This window comes from Oncorhynchus kisutch, linkage group LG14 (genome assembly GCF_002021735.2).
Source record: "Oncorhynchus kisutch isolate 150728-3 linkage group LG14, Okis_V2, whole genome shotgun sequence".
NCBI classification, from domain to species: domain Eukaryota; kingdom Metazoa; phylum Chordata; class Actinopteri; order Salmoniformes; family Salmonidae; genus Oncorhynchus; species Oncorhynchus kisutch.
The window spans coordinates 13026620-13047455 of NC_034187.2; the positions used below are offsets into that span (position 1 = coordinate 13026620).

At 41.7% G+C, this 20836-nt stretch overlaps 1 protein-coding gene and 1 long non-coding RNA gene across 3 annotated transcripts in view; both read left to right on the forward strand.

The window, feature by feature from the left end:
• Positions 1-546: 546 nt before the first annotated feature.
• On the forward strand, positions 547-13043 carry LOC109903227 (uncharacterized). Of its 2 annotated transcripts, none has more exons than XR_004202684.1 (8): positions 547-907; positions 1160-1869; positions 2012-2189; positions 2397-2510; positions 2767-2845; positions 10505-10655; positions 10928-11009; positions 11103-13043. It is a non-coding gene; the product is annotated as an uncharacterized LOC109903227 (long non-coding RNA). The 2 variants fall into 2 exon arrangements; XR_004202685.1 differs by having other exon boundaries at positions 2015-2189; positions 11103-11348.
• Positions 13044-20223: 7180 nt separating this feature from the next.
• The window catches only part of LOC116353277 (stAR-related lipid transfer protein 9-like), a 5750-nt gene continuing 5137 nt past the window's right edge, over positions 20224-20836 (forward strand). Inside the window, exon 1 of the mRNA XM_031787557.1 lies at positions 20224-20399. The gene's annotated coding sequence lies outside the window, so the exon portion shown is untranslated. The remainder of the gene's footprint in view (positions 20400-20836) is intronic.

The window sequence follows — 20836 nt, forward strand, 5'->3', positions numbered from 1 at the left end:
CAAACAAAAAAACACTCAATCAGACATCTGAATTTCTCTTAAGAAAACCAAAAATATATTAAATAATTGGCTACCAAGAGATCTTTCTATACTTGTGAGAGTACTTCTGTCCAAGGCAGAGAGACTGTCTCGTTTTGTGTACCCCTCATTACAGTGCCTTGCGAAAGTATTCGGCCCCCTTAAACTTTCTCGACCTTTTGCCACATTTCAGGATTCAAACATAAAGATATAAAACTGTATTTTTTTGTGAAGAATCAACAACAAGTGGGACACAATCATGAAGTGGAACGACATTTATTGGATATTTCAAACTTTTAAAAAAAATCAAAAACTGAAAAATTGGGCGTGCAAAATTATTCAGCCCCCTTAAGTTAATACTTTGTAGCGCCACCTTTTCCTGCGATTACAGCTGTAAGTCGCTTGGGGTATGTCTCTATCAGTTTTGCACATCGAGAGACTGAAATTTTTCCCCATTCCTCCTTGCAAAACAGCTCGAGCTCAGTGAGGTTGGATGGAGAGCATTTGTGAACAGCAGTTTTCAGTTTTCGACAACAAGGGTAATATTCTCACATATGAACAATTTATAACATTGAAAGAGTTTCCAATACCTTTCAGAGAGTTTATTTCTGTGATCAAAGCCGTTCCCAGTGGTCTAACTACACTAATGAAAACTCATCTTAGCATTGTAAATGATTACAAAATGTATCCAGAACTCAGAGTATTTTCTTGTTTATACCTGTTTTTGTTTTGTTAGACATGTTTGATGTAGCAAGAAATCTCAACTAGCAAGCAAGTCGCAGCAATGAAGAACGCGAAGAAGGGGATAATTCTGGCAGAGGGGAGATTTTTGCTAGTCAGTCAGCTGACAACTCGCTAGTTGTCCTATCAACTTAGTGCTGCAAATCAGGTCAGCATCATAGCTATTTCTTTAAGGAAAGGAAATGATTGCCTCGACATTGTCAAGCCCAGCTAGACAGCTGTCAACGTTTGCTGCTTGCTAGCTAACGATGTCCACTTCAAGACATAGCTAGCTAGTTATTAGCTAACACCATGTAGCTAGATATTCTTGACATGTTTACAACTTGAATCACTTGAATACTTGCTTGTTGTGTGCATGCATGGTCTCATACATTTATCATACTGTTATCTGGCACAACAGGGCAGTGACACTTTGGCATGGCCTAAGTTACTGAAGATTGAAAGACAGGAGTTTGTTCCTGCGTGAGCAGAGCAGCTCTGCCCTCACCCATGGCCCTGCCACATCCGCAAAGATCCCCAGCCACCCCAGGGTTTCCCAGCCCTCTCAGCAGGGGCCAGGCTTCTCCAATGAGCACAGGAGGGGCTGCAGATGGACCAGGCCTTGGACCGGTCCTCGTAGGGCAAGCCGTGTCCAGCTGTTCTTCCCTGCTCCCTCCCTGTCCTCTGGGACTGAGTGGGATACTACCCACCCACCTTCTTGGTCACACTACCTGAGTGGCTTCAGCCTAAGTGGGGTCAGTGCTCTCAGTACTCCCTTCTTCAGTTCAGCCTGGAGACAAGCTCCAGCCTCCACCTCCAGGGCCACTCCCTCGGAGCATCACTCTGCTCAGAGAGCAAGTCTGGGGAATTTCATGCTGTCCCCTCCAGAACTTCAGCACCAACACAGTCCCAGACCGGGGGTCCATCAGCAGCCGAAGGAGGAGCGCCAAGATGGGGATGGGAGGGCAGGGGAGGCAGGGTGGTGGGTTCCAGACTGAGAAGGAGGTCCAGGGAGATCCGATGGTGGTGGGAAGGAGGAGGTAATAAGATAGGGGACCCAACGCTGTTCCAGCTCAACTACAACAACCTGGAAGACTTCCCACCTATGGGAACGTTGCACGCCTCACCACCGTGAGTTTTATACTATTGGGCAATTCTACAGTAACGGAGTGATGCTGAGACTCATTTTTGGCTCACCAGTGAATTGCTGATAAAATCTTACTTGTATCAGCTCAACCAAAACAATGTACATAACATACTGTTCTCTCTCCAGTAGACTGCAGACAGAACCATCACGGAGGATCAACCCAAACCCAGTCAGTGCAGAGCGGCCTCACTCCAGACCGAAGACTTTCACTTCCACCCCGTTCAGCACCAGAATGGTAATGTCCTGACCCCACCAAAGTCACCGTGACCTCTGAACTGGACCTTCTGAATGACCTCTACTGCAGGTGGGGGTGACAGAATGGGGGGGGGGGTCTTGGGATTATCCCAGATATGTTTTTGTGCTTTTGGAAATCTACTTTTGGTAGTTAGATTTTAAGTGCCTTAGTAGAAGTACTGTGCATGTAGTGTGATTTTAGTACTGTTGTGTAATGTGTATTGTATCATTCTGGGGAAGATTCTAATGTTGTGTTTGGTCTATCTGTTTCTGACAGAAAATCTGGTTCCCAATGTGTTCCTGGAGCTGTTCTTTGTGCTACAGCTGCTGATGTCTAGAACACCATCCGTCACAGAGTAAGAGGAGGAAGATCTAAGTATAGAGATGTCAGGTGAGAGGTGGAGATTCCTTCACAAGCCTACTAATCAGTATAGAGGTGTGAAGTGGATGGAGAGGGAATAGCATGATAAAAAAACAACATTGTGGTTGATCTGATAAAAGTAAGATAATTAGTATGTTTTGTGTAATTCACATTTTATTTGTGTAGGTATTGTGTAATATTCTTTCTCTTTTAGGTCCGTTTATATAATGTTTTATTGGTGGAAATATGACTTTGCTGACCCTTGAGTTATATTTGATCTATGCAGATGTCCTGGAAAGAGGTTACTACAGAAATATGCACAACTGTGTCTACTTCTCTGTCAGGGTGCTGGAGAATCAGTTTGAGTGAGTTCTCCCTTCTTTTTTTGTCAAATGATACTGAATCCTATGATGATAATGATAAAGCTGCTCTGTATAATGTGTTTAGATATGTTTTACTGCAGCTGCACTCTTGGCTAATTCTCCCTTGAAAAATAGGTAGTTTGACATCAATGTGAGAACCTGCTAAAAGAAACCCCATCAGTCCTGAGACCCCAGAAAAAATCAGCTTTTTATTTCTCTGACGTTCATTGATCTGCATGTCCAGCCCTTATATTTAGCCTCACATTGAATTGTTTTACCGTGTTCTTTTCAGGACAACCAGGCTACAAGTAGAACACAAAACTATTTGACATAAACAATTGCAATGATGAGTTATATTGAAAAATGTACATTTAAAAAATGTCAGCCAAAGCAAAAACCTGATAATGAATTTATATAAATGCTAGAAATAAAGAAATTGTTTGCTCACTGGGAAATGAATATCCAACTTATTAGGGACAACTGTGTGGAGTTTGGAGGTTGTGACAGCAACTATGTGAGCTTATTACTTACAGTATTATAGACACTATGTCCTGGGATTTCCTATCATCTATGTAGAATAACCCTTACAGTATTATAGACTCTATGTCCTGGGATTTCCTATCATCTATGTAGAATAACCCTTACAGTATTATAGACACTATGTCCTGGGATTTCCTATCATCTATTTTTTTTAATTTTTAATTTTACCTTTATTTAACCAGGTAGGCAAGTTGAGAACAAGTTCTCATTTACAATTGCGACCTGGCCAAGATAAAGCAAAGCAGTTCGACAGATAAAACGACACAGAGTTACACATGGACTAAAAACAAACATACAGTCAATAATGCAGTATAAACAAGTCTATATACAATGTGAGCAAATGAGGTGGGAAGGGAGGTAAAGGCAAAAAAGGCCATGATGGCAAAGTAAATACAATATAGCAAGTAAAATACTGGAATGGGAGTTTTGCAATGGAATAATGTGCAAAGTAGAAATAAAAAATAATGGGGTGCAAAGGAGCAAAATAAATAAATTAAAATTAAATACAGTTGGGAAAGAGGTAGTTGTTTGGGCTAAATTATAGGTGGGCTATGTACAGGTGCAGTAATCTGTGAGCTGCTCTGACAGTTGGTGCTTAAAGCTAGTGAGGGAGATAAGTGTTTCCAGTTTCAGAGATTTTTGTAGTTCGTTCCAGTCATTGGCAGCAGAGAACTGGAAGGAGAGGCGGCCAAAGAAAGAATTGGTTTTGGGGGTGACTAGAGAGATATACCTGCTGGAGCGTGTGCTACAGGTGGGAGATGCTATGGTGACCAGCGAGCTGAGATAAGGGGGGACTTTACCTAGCAGGGTCTTGTAGATGACATGGAGCCAGTGGGTTTGGCGACGAGTATGAAGCGAGGGCCAGCCAACGAGAGCGTACAGGTCGCAATGGTGGGTAGTATATGGGGCTTTGGTGATAAAACGGATTGCACTGTGATAGACTGCATCCAATTTGTTGAGTAGGGTATTGGAGGCTATTTTGTAAATGACATCGCCAAAGTCGAGGATTGGTAGGATGGTCAGTTTTACAAGGGTATGTTTGGCAGCATGAGTGAAGGATGCTTTGTTGCGAAATAGGAAGCCAATTCTAGATTTAACTTTGGATTGGAGATGTTTGATATGGGTCTGGAAGGAGAGTTTACAGTCTAACCAGACACCTAAGTATTTGTAGTTGTCCACGTATTCTAAGTCAGAGCCGTCCAGAGTAGTGATGTTGGACAGGCGGGTAGGTGCAGGTAGCGATCGGTTGAAGAGCATGCATTTAGTTTTACTTGTATTTAAGAGCAATTGGAGGCCACGGAAGGAGAGTTGTATGGCATTGAAGCTTGCCTGGAGGGTTGTTAACACAGTGTCCAAAGAAGGGCCGGAAGTATACAGAATGGTGTCGTCTGCGTAGAGGTGGATCAGGGACTCACCAGCAGCAAGAGCGACCTCATTGATGTATACAGAGAAGAGAGTCGGTCCAAGAATTGAACCCTGTGGCACCCCCATAGAGACTGCCAGAGGTCCAGACAGCAGACCCTCCGATTTGACACACTGAACTCTATCAGAGAAGTAGTTGGTGAACCAGGCGAGGCAATCATTTGAGAAACCAAGGCTGTCGAGTCTGCCGATGAGGATATGGTGATTGACAGAGTCGAAAGCCTTGGCCAGATCAATGAATATGGCTGCACAGTAATGTTTCTTATCGATGGCGGTTAAGATATCGTTTAGGACCTTGAGCGTGGCTGAGGTGCACCCATGACCAGCTCTGAAACCAGATTGCATAGCAGAGAAGGTATGGTGAGATTCGAAATGGTCGGTAATCTGTTTGTTGACTTGGCTTTCGAAGACCTTAGAAAGGCACGGTAGGATAGATATAGGTCTGTAGCAGTTTGGGTCAAGAGTGTCCCCCCCTTTGAAGAGGGGGATGACCGCAGCTGCTTTCCAATCTTTGGGAATCTCAGACAACACGAAAGAGAGGTTGAACAGGCTAGTAATAGGGGTGGCAACAATTTCGGCAGATAATTTTAGAAAGAAAGGGTCCAGATTGTCTAGCCCGGCTGATTTGTAGGGGTCCAGATTTTGCAGCTCTTTCAGAACATCAGCTGAATGGATTTGGGAGAAGGAGAAATGGGGAAGGCTTGGGCGAGTTGCTGTTGGGGGTGCAGTGCTGTTGTCCGGGGTAGGAGTAGCCAGGTGGAAAGCATGGCCAGCCGTAGAAAAATGCTTATTGAAATTCTCAATTATGGTGGATTTATCAGTGGTGACAGTGTTTCCTATCTTCAGTGCAGTGGGCAGCTGGGAGGAGCTGTTCTTATTCTCCATGGACTTTACAGTGTCCCAGAACTTTTTTGAGTTAGTGTTGCAGGAAGCAAATTTCTGCTTGAAAAAGCTAGCCTTGGCTTTTCTAACTGCCTGTGTATAATGATTTCTAGCTTGCCTGAACAGCTGCATATCACGGGGGCTGTTCGATGCTAATGCAGAACGCCATAGGATGTTTTTGTGTTGGTTAAGGGCAGTCAGGTCTGGGGAGAACCAAGGGCTATATCTGTTCCTGGTTCTAAATTTCTTGAATGGGGCATGTTTATTTAAGATGGTTAGGAAGGCATTTAAAAAAAATATCCAGGCATCCTCTACTGACGGGATGAGATCAATATCCTTCCAGGATACCCCGGCCAGGTCGATTAGAAAGGCCTGCTCGCAGAAGTGTTTCAGGGAGCGTTTTACAGTGATGAGTGGAGGTCGTTTGACCGCTGACCCATTACGGATGCAGGCAATGAGGCAGTGATCACTGAGATCTTGGTTGAAGACAGCAGAGGTGTATTTAGAGGGGAAGTTGGTTAGGATGATATCTATGAGGGTGCCCGTGTTTAAGGTTTTGGGGAGGTACCTGGTAGGTTCATTGATAATTTGTGTGAGATTGAGGGCATCAAGTTTAGATTGTAGGATGGCTGGGGTGTTAAGCATGTTCCAGTTTAGGTCGCCTAGCAGCACGAACTCTGAAGATAGATGGGGGGCAATCAGTTCACATATGGTGTCCAGAGCACAGCTGGGGGCAGAGGGTGGTCTATAGCAGGCGGCAACGGTGAGAGACTTGTTTTTAGAGAGGTGGATTTTTAAAAGTAGAAGTTCAAATTGTTTGGGTACAGACCTGGATAGTAGGACAGAACTTTGCAGGCTATCTTTGCAGTAGATTGCAACACCGCCCCCTTTGGCAGTTCTATCTTGTCTGAAAATGTTGTAGTTTGGAATTAAAATGTCTGAGTTTTTGGTGGTCTTCCTAAGCCAGGATTCAGACACAGCTAGAACATCCGGGTTGGCAGAGTGTGCTAAAGCAGTGAATAGAACAAACTTAGGGAGGAGGCTTCTAATGTTAACATGCATGAAACCAAGGCTATTACGGTTACAGAAGTCGTCAAAAGAGAGCGCCTGGGGAATAGGAGTGGAGCTAGGCACTGCAGGGCCTGGATTCACCTCTACATCGCCAGAGGAACATAGGAGGAGTAGAATAAGGGTACGGCTAAAAGCTATGAGAATTGGTCGTCTAGAACGTCTGGAACATAGAGTAAAAGGAGGTTTCTGGGGGTGATAAAATAGCATCAAGGTATAATGTACAGACAAATGTATGGTAGGATGTGAATACAGTGGAGGTAAACCTAGGTATTGAGTGATGAAGAGAGAGATATTGTCTCTAGAAACATCGTTGAAACCAGGAGATGTCATTGCATGTGTGGGTGGTGGAACTAATAGGTTGGATAAGGTATAGTGAGCAGGACTAGAGGCTCTACAGTGAAATAAGCCAATAAACACTAACCAGAACAGAAATGGACAAGACATATTGACATTAAGGAGAGGCATGCTTAGTCGAGTGATCAAAAGGGTCCGGTGAGTGGAGAGGTTGGTTGGTGATTTAGACAGCTAGCCAGGGCATCGGTAGCAAGCTAGCATAGGATGGAGGTCTGTTGTTAGCCACCTCTTGCGTTCCGTCAGTAGATTAGTGGGGTTCCGTGTGGTAGAGGGGATTAATCCAAATCACACAACAACAACAAAAAAACAAAAAAACAATAGATATCGTTATAGAGGCCCAAGAAGAAAACATAATAATAATAATAAAAAAATAAAAAAATTGTCCGATTGTCTATTCAGATAGCAGCCGGTAAGACAGCTAACGGTTAGCAGGCCGCAGATGGGCGTTCAGGTAACGTCGCGACGGAGGAGCCAGCCGAATAACTCCTTCGGGTAGATAACGTCGGCAGTCCATTTGTGAAGGCCCGGTGGGGCTCCGCGAAGGCAGTAAAACGGGTCCGGATAGGTGACTGCAGCCCAGGTGTGATTGATGGAACTCAGGAGTGATTGACGGAGCTTGCTAGCTCCGGAATAATTGATGTTTGCTCCGGAATCGAAGAAGGCCGATAGTCACACGGATAGCAGCTAGCTAGCTGTGAGATCCGGGTACGAATGTCCAGAGAGCAGTCGAAATCCAGGGACATGGAGAGAAAAATTGGTCCGGTATGTTCCGTTCCGAGCCGCGCTGCGCCGTACAGAACTGGCGATAGATTTTCGAGCTAAAGGATAGCTGATGACCACAAACCGTGGTTAGCTGAATACTAACGATTTGCCAGTAAAGGAGCTAACTAGCTTCTGAACTAGCTTCTGGATTAGCTTCTGGCTAGTTTCAGGCTAGCTTCTTGGAGTTTCTGGCTAGCTTCTTGGAGGATTACAGATCTGAGGTAAATAATACTTTTTTATAAATATACATTGGTGAGGCGGGTTGCAGGAGAGTGTTTTGAAGATGAGTTGATGGAAAATAAAAATAAAATGTATGTGAAAAAGTTGTAAATATATATATATATATATATACAGGACACGACAAGACGAGGACAAAAGACGTCTGAACTGCTATGCCACCTTGGTGACCAATGAAATCAAATCTATGTAGAATAACCCCTTGCAGTATTATAGACACTATGATTTCCTATCATCTATGTAGAATAACCCCTTACAGTATTATAGACACTATGTCCTGGGATGTCCTATTACCTATGTAGAATAACGGGGCGGCAGGGTAGCCTAGTGGTCAGAGCGTTGGACTAGTAACCGAAAGGTTGCAAGTTCGAATCCCCGAGCTGACAAGGTACAAATCTGTCGTTCTGCCCCTGAACAAGGCAGTTAACCCACTGTTCCTAGGCCGTCATTGAAAATAAGAATTTGTTCTTAACTGACTTGCCTAGTTAAATAAAGGTAAAATAAAAAAAAAAATAACCCCTTACAGAATTATAGACACTATGTCCTGGGATTTCCTATTATCTATGTAGAAGAACCCCTTACTGTAACGGTATTCGTTGTCTGAGGAAGAGGAATCATCGGACCAAAGCGAAAATCAAATCATGCTTTTTATTGACACTGAACACTATAACAAAAATAACAAAGAGAATAATAATAAAGCTACCTAAGTATGGTTCCCAATCAGAGACAATGATAGACAGCTGTCCCTGATTGAGAACCATACCCGGCCAAAACAAAGAAATACAAAAACATAGAAAAAGGAACATAGAATGCCCACCCAAATCACACCCTGACCAAACCAAAATAGAGACATAAAAAGCTCCAAGGTCAGGGCGTGACACTATATCCTGGGATTTCCTATCATCTATGTAGAATAACCCCTTACAGTATTTTAGACACTATATCCTGGGATTTCCTATCATCTATGTAGAATAACCCCTTGCCTTCTAATGACTCTTGTGTAGCTTGTGAGCGTTATAGGGAAAAACGAGAGTCAACGTTTTATAGATGGCTTTTTATTGTTTCTATTAGGGCTGGGCGATATATCAAATTAATTGAATTGTTTCTATTAGGGCTGGGCGATATATCAAATTAATTGAATTGTTTCTATTAGGGCTGGGCGATATATCAAATTAATTGAATTGTGAACAGGCTGTTGTTCAAACAGTTGGAGACAGACAGGAAGGTGTGTTCAGAACAGTTAAACTGTCCTACCTTGTTAGCAAGCAAATAGATCAAATTTAGCTGGCTACTCACTAGCACGTGGTCTTGCGCTTCAGAGATTGTTGATGAGATCTGTGTTAATGTTCTGGAATGACTGCCTCATCAAGTTGGTCATTATCATTGGATGTGCATTGTTAATGGTTCTGGTTACATTTGTAACAAAAAAGGCATTTTCATCAACAGACATGAAAGCCATATCAGTGATTATTGCCAAAAAAAAGCACATTTAACTATTTTGATCAAAGTGTTAGTGGGTCTTATGGTTGTGGAAGGCTTATATTTAACCTGGGTATAATTTTACAAGCCCTGAATTCATGACATTATTCCTGACTGTTTGAAACGTAGTGTATTGACCTTTTAATTGTGCAACAATGCGTAATTAGAAAAATAATACAAATAAATCAAGATATATATTGAACAAAAATGCAACATGCAACAATTTCAACAAATTACATTTCATATAAGGAAATTAGTCACTTTAAATAAATAAATTATGCCCTAATCTTTGGATTTCACTTGACTGGGCAGGGGCGCAGCCTAGGTGGTCCTGGGTGGACATAGACCCACCCACTTGGGTGCCAAGCCCACCCACTGGGGAGCCAGGCCCAGCCAATCAGAATGAGTTTTTCCCCATAAAAGGGCTTTATTACAGACAGAAATACTCCTCAGTTTCATCAGCTGTACGTACGGGTTGCTAGTCTAAGACGATCCCGCAGGTGAAGAAGCAGGATGTGGAGGTCCTGGGCTGGTGTGGTTACACATGGTCTGAGGTTTTGAAGCCGGTTGAACTTAGTGCCAAATTATCTAAAAATGACTTTGGAGGCAACAGCTCTGGTGGACATTCCTGCAGTCAGCATGCCAATTGCACACTCCCTCAAAACTTGAGACAACTGTGGCATTGTGTTGTGTGACAAAACTGCACATTTTGGAGTGGCCTCTAAAACAGTGTTTGTCAACTGTGTCAAGCACATGAAGTATGTTTCATTTCTCTATCTGTGTTTATGTTGTATACAAATGTGTTATTATGTATCCACTGTTGTTTGCATGTGTATGTGTGTACACAAGTGAGATGGTATCATGGTGGTAAACTGTAGTATACATCTACATTGACTGTGTGTGTGTCTGCCGCAGGGCCACCCAGGTGTGGGAGCTGGTCCATGGTGGAGAGAGGTTGCTGAGGGAGGGGCTGATCTCACCAGTGGCCAACCCTCTGAAACACAAGGACTCCATCTGTGCTCAGCTCTGTGACGTGGAGCCAGCAGGCTCTGCCGAGAGATACCAGGTACACATACTCTATTTGTTGTAATGGCATCCAGAAGAACCTGAATGAAATAACCAAAGACGGCAAGATGCTGCCATTAATACTCATTGAGTGGGTTTATAATGTTAGATTCTAATTCTCAGAGTTAAAAAAATGATGAAAAAAACAGTCTCTATCACTCCTCAGATACTATAGTATTACTTCTGATGTATCATGTCTCTAGTATAACAATGTTCCACGTTTTACCCAGAATCTAACAATAGTCTATTATTTGTGTGTGTGTTCGACTATAGCCTCTTATGTATCTTCAGGTTCTGCAGTGTGAAAGGTTTGGAAGACTTCAGGGTGTTCCTTCCTGATGAAACTTCTCCTGCTGTAAGTCGATTCAGAGTTGCTCTTTCAACTCTTTCTGTCTAAATCAGTCCTTGCTGACGTGACGTTGCTAACATGCATTGTCGCTCCCTCCAGATTCTCACCACGTCTGAGAACATCAAGTCTCGTCCCAGCTCAGTGCCCTCAGAGACTGGTGGTGTGGGTGGGGCCGAGGCTAAGACTGGAAGTGGGGCCGGCGCTGCGACGGCACCCAGGAACAGGCACGGACACCAAGACAGGAAAAGGCAAGGAGGTTTTGACGTTATTATGGTGATGATGGTTATTATGGTGATGATCGTTATTATGGTGATGATGGTTATTATGGTGATGATCGTTATTATGGTGGTGATGATGATGATGGTTATTATGGGGATGATGATGGTTATTATGGGGATGATGGTTATTATGGTGATGATGGTTATTATGGTGGTGAGGATAGTTATTATGGTGATGATGGTGGTGATGGTTATTGTGGTGGTGATGATGATGGTTATGGTGTTGATGGTTATTATGGGGATGATGGTTATTATGGTGTTGATGGTTATTATGGGGATGATGGTTATTATGGTAAGTATGGTTATGGTGTTGATGGTTATTATGGTGATGGTGGTTATTATGGTGATGATGATGATGATGGTGGTTATTGTGGTGATGATGATGGTTATTATGGTGATGATGGTTATGGTGTTGATGGTTATTGTGGTGGTGATGATGATGGTTATTATGGTGTTCATGGTTATTATGGTGTTGATATTTATTATGGTTATGATGATGATGGTGGTTATTATGGTGATGATGGTTATTATGGTGGTTGGGTTATTTTACCATAACAATATAACAGCATTACCAGTATATTACCAGTATATTACCATAACAATATAACTATTACCTGTGGTTTCCCCCAGATCAGAGCCATCCATGTTCTTTGTCATGTGCTTCTTTGCAGTGGAACAACTTCCTGTTCCTTGTCAGACAGCTGGTAGAGAGGGAGATTCTGGCAGAGGAGGAAGTGGTCCCAGTTACCCTGGCTAACAGAGTTCATTGAGAAGATTCAGCAGGAGTCTATCCCCACTTTCTCCTCCTCTTCCTCTTCTATGCCTCTGTTACAGTCTTCTTCTGCCCACACCTCCTCCTCCTCCTATTCTCTACCAATGCCTGAGTTCTACAACCACGTGGACATCCTGCAGGTCTCACTGCAACCTGTAGAGGGAGCCAACTGACCGCACAGACAGGCAACGGACAAAAAATATCTCTGTTGGCCAACAATGCCCAGTCTTTTGAGTGAAAGGCTGACAGTAACAGGTGTAGCTGAACTAATGTACTCTGACCAGACCCTGTTGGGATTCCAGATTCCTGAGACAGGAAACATTACGTCCCTGTAATGTGGTTGGCTGGCACAGCCCTTATTGTCCTGTCTAGAGTTGCATAGGGAACCAGAAAGTCCTACTGACCAGGACTGGTGGTGCCACAAACCAGGGTTTATCATGGAGGTCGACTTTGCATTCTGATTGAAGGTGAGGGGTGCATTATCAATAAAGGGATAATGACATACTTGATGGACCAGCACTTTTAAAAAATGAACAGAAAAAACACAAAGAAAACCAAATCCTCTGAAAAAAAATAAGCCCAAATCCCAAATCCATGTCCATGTTTCACTGTGTGAGAGTACAATACCTTAGACCTGCTATACTGTCCATGTTTCACTGTGTGAGAGTACAATACCTTAGACCTGCTATACTGTCCATGTTTCACTGTGTGAGAGTACAATACCTTAGACCTGCTATACTGTCCATGTTTCACTGTGTGAGAGTACAATACCTTAGACCTGCTATACTGTTTCACTGTGTGAGAGTATAATGCCTTTGACCTTAACTGGTGATTGCTTTCATGGATGCTTTCTGTGCATTTGTGATAAAAAGTTTTGTTCATGTTGGACTTCAAGTATTATGATTGTCTGCTGCTTTAAAACTGTACATTTTTTATGCTGCATGTCACATAGTGAAATACAATAAATATATATTATTTAGAGCAAAAACATAGAACGTGTTCTGAGTTGGTCTATGCCGTTTAATTAAGACTATTTGGGGGCAGGGGACTACATTTTTCATTGTCATATTTGTCATACTGTATGTCTCTGTAGGCCAACTGTATTTGCATGAACTATGGCATGAACACATTTTCATGAGCGATTGCAACCAGTTCCGAGATTTCAGATGCTCCAACATGTATTCTAATGGCAAGGCAAGCATCCTCTGCTCCGCCTCACTCAGGTCTATTTGTAGTGACTCCAGTCCAGCAGGCAGTTTTGTTCAGTGTTGTTCAACGGTCCGTTGAGCGTCGGGAAGAAGCGGGCTCTTTACTGGGAGAAATGGCTTGAATGGCCGGCGAGTAAGACACATTTTCCCGTTTCATCGGGTGAATGTTTTAACTTTGGAGGTTTTAAATCCTGACGAATTGCCTTTACCAAGTAAGGAACTATGGCGAACGTGAAAGTCGCCATTCGAGTTCGCCCTCTCAACGCAAGGTTGGTAACGTTAAATGCAGTCTATTTCAATTCTACAGAGTCTCTATCAAAGTTGGACGAATAACTTTGATTAATATGCAAATGACTGGACAGATGATCTAGTCTATCATCCTTTCTAATAGATCATTGATATGATTAATTGTGCTGTTGTAAATTGTCAGTGTTGCTAAGCATGGCAATTGGGAAGCTCTGGCTGTGCGCTATCGAGCACACCCAGTCGATCTCCTAGCCTACTTGTTGATACAATATATTTAATGAAATGATGATGCCATGTAGATAGCCTATGTATGCCTCAAATTGGCATTACTACTGTACTGTGCTCTGTGCATACACCCTAGATCAGTTAGCAAGTTACTTATTCAAAACCCATGATAGCCATGTACACTGACAGAATATATATATTATAATTAAATATATCATTTAAAAATAGTTTTGACATTTTGAAAAATCGATAGGCTCTCTACTCACTCGGTTACTTTGCAATTACAACGCTACAGTTACAACACCATCGTAATTACAGTGTTACAGTGTGTATTGCCTTTACATTTACATTTTAGTCACATAGCAGACACTCTAATCCAGAGCGATTTACTCAGTGCATTCATCTTTATGAATACACTTATTTTAGTGAATATACATCATTTTCTTAATGTTAGCCTACTGTTGTTATATCACACACACTTACATCGCAATCTACTATGCAACCTTAATTGGTGAAACACTCATGGAAAAACGTTTAAAAAATATATTCTCAAATTCACAGTGCCATAAAACAATATTGGGGGAGCTAGTCTAGTGTAGTAAGCAGTGTGCCCCTACCCCACAATCACCCCCGCCCAAATGACAACAGTATACTGAGTTACCACCCTGCATCCCGCGGCTGCCTCTGAAACTAAGCAGGGTTGGTCCCTGGATGGGAGACCAGATGCTGTTGGAAGTGGTGTTGGAGGGCCAGTAGGAGGCACTTTCCTCTGGTCTAAAAATAAATAATCCACTGCCCCAGGGCAGTGATTAGGGACATTTCCCTGTATAGAGGGCCATCCTTCAGATGGGACATTAAAGGGTTGACCTGACTCTCAGTGGTCACTAAAGATCCCATGGCACTTATCGTAAGAGTAGTGGTGTTAACCCTGGTGTCCTGGCTAAATTCCCAACCTGGCCCTCATACCATCATGGCCACCAAATCATCCCCATCTTCCAATTGGCTCATTCATCCCTCTCCTCTCCACTGTAACTATTCCCCAGGTCATTGCTGTAAATGAGAATGTGTCAATTTACCTGGTAAATTAAGGGTAAAATAAAAAATAAACAAGCTATTTGGGTTTTTAAGCGGTGGGGTTGTAGAGGTAAATTAAATATAAGTTGAACTGTATTTTGCCATTGCATTTGCCCTAGCTATATAGTATAGTAATATAGTATAGTAATATAGGTCTAGCTATATAGTATAGTAATATAGGTCTAGCTATATAGTATAGTACTATAGGTCTAGCTATATAGTATAGTATTATAGGTCTAGCTATATGGTATAGTAATATAGGTCTAGCTATATAGTATAGTAATATAGGTCTAGCTATATAGTATAGTAATATAGGTCTAGCTATATAGTATAGTAATATAGGTCTAGCTATATAGTATAGTAATATAGGTCTAGCTATATAGTATAGTAATATAGGTCTAGCTATATGGTATAGTAATATAGGTCTAGCTATATGGTATAGTAATATAGGTCTAGCTATATAGTATAGTAATATAGGTCTAGCTATATAGTATAGTAATATAGGTCTAGCTATATAGTATAGTAATATAGGTCTAGCTATATAGTATAGTAATATAGGTCTAGCTATATAGTATAGTAATATAGGTCTAGCTATATGGTATAGTAATATAGGTCTAGCTATATGGTATAGTAATATAGGTATAGCTATATAGTATAGTAATATAGGTCTAGCTATATAGTATAGTAATATAGGTCTAGCTATATGGTATAGTAATATAGGTCTAGCTATATAGTATAGTAATATAGGTCTAGCTATATAGTATAGTAATATAGGTCTAGCTATATGGTGTAGTAATATAGGTCTAGCTATATGGTGTAGTAATATAGGTCTAGCTATATGGTATAGTAATATAGGTCTAGCTATATGGTATAGTAATATAGGTCTAGCTATATAGTACAGTAATATATGTCTAGCTATATGGTATAGTAATATAGTATAGTAAAATAGGTCTAGCTATATAGTATAGTAATATAGGTCCAGCTATATGGTATAGTTGTTACGGTTTTCTTCCGTCGAAGGAGTCGGACCAAAATGCAGCGTGGTTAATAATATACATCTTTAATGAAGATGAACAAGAACAATACAAAACAACAAACGGAACGTGAAAACCTATACAGCCTATCTGGTGAATACAAAACACTGAGACAGGAACAATCACCCACGAAAACACTCAAAGAATATGGCTGCCTAAATATGGTTCCCAATCAGAGACAACGAGAATCACCTGCCTCTGATTGAGAACCGCCTCAGGCAACCATAGACTTTGCTAGAACACCCCACTAAGCCACAATCCCAAAACCTACGAAAAACCCCCATACATAAACACAACACAAAATAAACCCATGTCACACCCTGGCCTGACCAAATAAATATAGAAAACACAAAATACTAAGACCAGGGCGTGACAATAGTAATATAGTATAGTAATATAGGTCTCGCTATATGGTATAGTAATATAAGCCTAGCTATATAGTATAGTAATATAGGTCTAGCTATATAGTATAGTAATATAGGTCCAGCTATATGGTGTAGTAATATAGGTCTAGCTATATAGTATAGTAGGAAGGAGAGCGAGGGAGAGTGAGAGAGAGAGGGAAGGGGAGAGTTAGAGAGGGAAGGGGAGAGAGAGAGGGAATGGAGAAAGGGAGATGGAGAGAAAGGGAGCGAGAGAGGGAAGGGAATGAGAGAGGTAGAGTTAGTGTGAAGGGGAGAGAGGGAGAGAGAGATAGAGAGAGGGAAGAGGGAGAGAGAGGGAGAGAGAGACAGAAGGGGAGAGAGAGAGAGATAGAGAGAGGGGAAGAGGGAGAGAGAGAGGTAGATGGAGAAGGAAGGGGAGAGTTAGAGAGAAGGAGAGGGGGGGGGAGAGAGGGAAGGGGGAGAGAGAGGGAGATGGAGAGGGAAGGAGAGAGAGAGAGGGAAGGGAAGAGAGGGAGAGAGAGATGGAAGGGGAGAGGCAGAGTTGGAGAGAGGGAGATGGAGAGAGAGGGAGATGGAGAGGGAAGGGGAACGAGAGAGAGAGGGACGGGGAGAGAGAGGGAGATGGAGAGGGAAGGAGAGAGGCAGAGTTGGAGAGAGGGAGATGGAGAGAGAGGGAGATGGAGAGGGAAGGGGAACGAGAGAGAGAAGGAAGGGGAGAGAGAGAGAAGAAAGGGGAGAGAGAGAGGGACGGGGAGAGAAAGAGAGAGGGAAGGGGAACGAGAGAGAGAGGGACGGGGGAGATAGAGAGAGAGAGGGAGATGGAGAGGGAAGGAGAGAGAGAGAGGGGGAAGGGAAGAGAGGGAGAGAGAGATGGAAGGGGAGAGAGGCAGAGTTGGAGAGAGGGAGATGGAGAGAGAGGGAGATGGAGAGGGAAGGGGAACGAGAGAGAGAGGGACAGGGAGAGAGAGGGAGATGGAGAGGGAAGGAGAGAGGGAAGGGGAGAGAGAGAGAAGGAAGGGGAGAGAGAGAGAAGAAAGGGGAGAGAGAGAGGGAAGGGGAGAGAAAGAGAGAGGGAAGGGGAATGAGAGAGAGAGGGACGGGGAGAGAGAGAGAGAGAGGGAAGGGGAGAGAAAGAGAGAGGGAAGGGGAACGAGAGAGAGAGGGACGGGAGAGAGAGAGAGAGAGGGAAGGGGAGAGAAAGAGAGAGGGAAGGGGAACGAGAGAGAGGGACGGGGAGAGAGAGGGAAGGGGAGAGAAAGAGAGAGGGAAGGGAACGAGAGAGAGAGAGAGAGAGAGAGAGGGAGAAAGGGAGAGAAAGAGAGAGGGAAGGGGAACGAGAGAGAGGGACGGGAGAGAGAGGGAGATGAGAGGGAAGGAGAGAGGGAGAGGGAAGAGGAGAGAGAGAGAAGGAAGGGGAGAGAGAGAGAGAGGGAAGGGGAGCGAGGGCAGAGTTAGAGAGAGAGGGGAAGGGGAGAGAGGGAGAGAGAGATAGCACAGAGCTGGAGAGAGACAGACCAAAAGAGAGGACAGCACTAGCTACTACATGTTCGACACTGTGTTAAACCATTACAGAAATAGGCCTATTTCTATTTCTGTTTGCTTCAAAACAGAAGAGGTCTCGTTTTCTCTTCCATCTCCTCTCATGCTGGTTGAGCTCCAGTTAGAAGGCGTCTCTCTGAGGTTGTAGTGGTTTAGGGTTGGGCCGTTGGGCCGTTGGGCCGATGCCTGGTTTGGCAAAATGATTCCCACGTGGTGGAGCATCTGCTTACTACAACTTACAACATAGCCCCTGATCTGATATCTACCTCACATACCAACAGACAAACACAGGGACACATGCGCACACGCACACACATACACGCGCATGCAAACACACACACACGCACACACACACACACACACACGCGCACGCATGCAAACACACACACACACATACACACACACACACACATACACACACACACAGAGTGAGAGACACACAGACAGGCTTTTGTCCCAGAAAAGCCTTAAGCTTCATCGCCCGAGGGACTCTTTGCTGGGTCCATTTTGGACTGTTTTCTTTTGAATAAGAACTGGTCAGTGGTCAGATCTACTCTGATTCAAGGCTTTTGTGAATTCCCTTTCACACACACTTCATGTTACATCATGTGATAGTCTCATGTCACTTAACTAGATTTGCTAGATTTGTCTGTTGTCCCTATTCCCCTTTCAAAGTCACAACAACAAACTAGTTAAAACATAGTCACAAACAACAAACTAGTTAAAACATAGTTACAACAAACTAGTTAAAACATAGTTACAACAACAAACTAGTTAAAACATAGTTACAACAACAAACTAGTTAAAACATAGTCACAACAACAAACTAGTTAAAACATAGTTACAACAACAAACTAGTTAAAACATAGTTACAACAAACTAGTTAAAACATAGTTACAACAAACTAGTTAAAACATAGTTACAACAACAAACTAGTTAAAACATAGTAACAACAACAAACTAGTTAAAACATAGTAACAACAACAAACTAGTTAAAACATAGTTACAACAACAAACTAGTTAAAACATAGTAACAACAACAAACTAGTTAAAACATAGTTACAACAAACTAGTTAAAACATAGTTACAACAAACTAGTTAAAACATAGTCACAACAAACTAGTTAAAACATAGTAACAACAACAAACTAGTTAAAACATAGTCACAACAACAAACTAGTTAAAACATAGTTACAACAAACTAGTTAAAACATAGTTACAACAGCAAACTAGTTAAAACATAGTTACAACAAACTAGTTAAAACATAGTTACAACAACAAACTAGTTAAACATAGTCACAACAACAAACTAGTTAAAACATAGTTACAACAAACTAGTTAAAACATAGTTACAACAAACTAGTTAAAACATAGTCACAACAAACTAGTTAAAACATAGTAACAACAACAAACTAGTTAAAACATAGTCACAACAACAAACTAGTTAAAACATAGTTACAACAAACTAGTTAAAACATAGTTACAACAGCAAACTAGTTAAAACATAGTTACAACAAACTAGTTAAAACATAGTTACAACAACAAACTAGTTAAAACATAGTCACAACAACAAACTAGTTAAAACATAGTTACAACAAACTAGTTAAAACATAGTTACAACAAACGAGTTAAAACATAGTCACAACAAACTAGTTAAAACATAGTCACAACAACAAACTAGTTAAAACATAGTAACAACAACAAACTAGTTAAAACATAGTCACAACAACAAACTAGTTAAAACATAGTTACAACAAACTAGTTAAAACATAGTTACAACAAACTAGTTAAAACATAGTTACAACAAACTAGTTAAACATAGTTACAACAAACTAGTTAAAACATAGTTACAACAAACTAGTTAAAACATAGTCACAACAACAAACTAGTTAAAACATAGTCACAACAACAAACTAGTTAAACATAGTCACAACAACAAACTAGTTAAAACATAGTTACAAACAAACAAGTTAAAACATAGTCACAACAACAAACTAGTTAAAACATAGTTACAACAAACTAGTTAAAACATAGTCACAACAACAAACTAGTTAAAACATAGTTACAACAGCAAACTAGTTAAAACATAGTTACAACAACAAACTAGTTAAAACATAGTTACAACAACAAACTAGTTAAAACATAGTTACAACAAACTAGTTAAAACATAGTTACAACAAACAAACTAGTTAAAACATAGTTACAACAACAAACTAGTTAAAACATAGTTACAACAAACTAGTTAAAACATAGTTACAACAACAAACTAGTTAAAACATAGTTACAAACAAACTAGTTAAAACATAGTTACAACAAACTAGTTAAAACACTTATTTATCCTTTCCTGACATCACTACACTCTACTATACCTGAACCTACTGTCTCCAGCTGAAAGGACTTTACATGTATTTTCTATTCATTCAAACCAATCAATCAATCCTCTTCCATCCTCCAGGTGGATGAGCTGACGAAGGACTGGTCAGAGAGCTGGAGGGACAAGAAGGAGCTGTTGGAACAGTACAGTGTGGATATCAACAGAGACCGGGGTGGGTTCCTCATCCACTCCCTGTTACCACATCTCATTACCCTGGACCGGGATGTACTCAGCACCGGGGTCACCTTCTATCACCTCAGGGTATATAAAATATACACTTTAGGATACGAACACATACTTCCTCATCCACTTCCTGTTACCTTCTATCACCTTAGGGTATGAGCACACACACATGAATACACAGACCACAATCATACACACACACACACACACACACACACACACACACACACACGGAACCATTGACATTCTTCTATACTACCTCTGTACATTCTGTTCTTGACTTTCTCTGACTAAAATGTCTCTCTTTTGGTCTATTACATTCTGTTCTTCCTTCTCTCTGTTCTGCTCGCTGTACCAGATGCATCTCACTTCATCCCTTCTCATGTTTCTCCCTCGTTCCTGGTGTTTTCACTTCTCTAATGGCTGAATGTGGAGATTATACCACTGTATTTAAAGAGCGGAAACCACCTGGGAATCCATAGTGTTCCTGTAGTTACATAATAACGCCTTTTTTC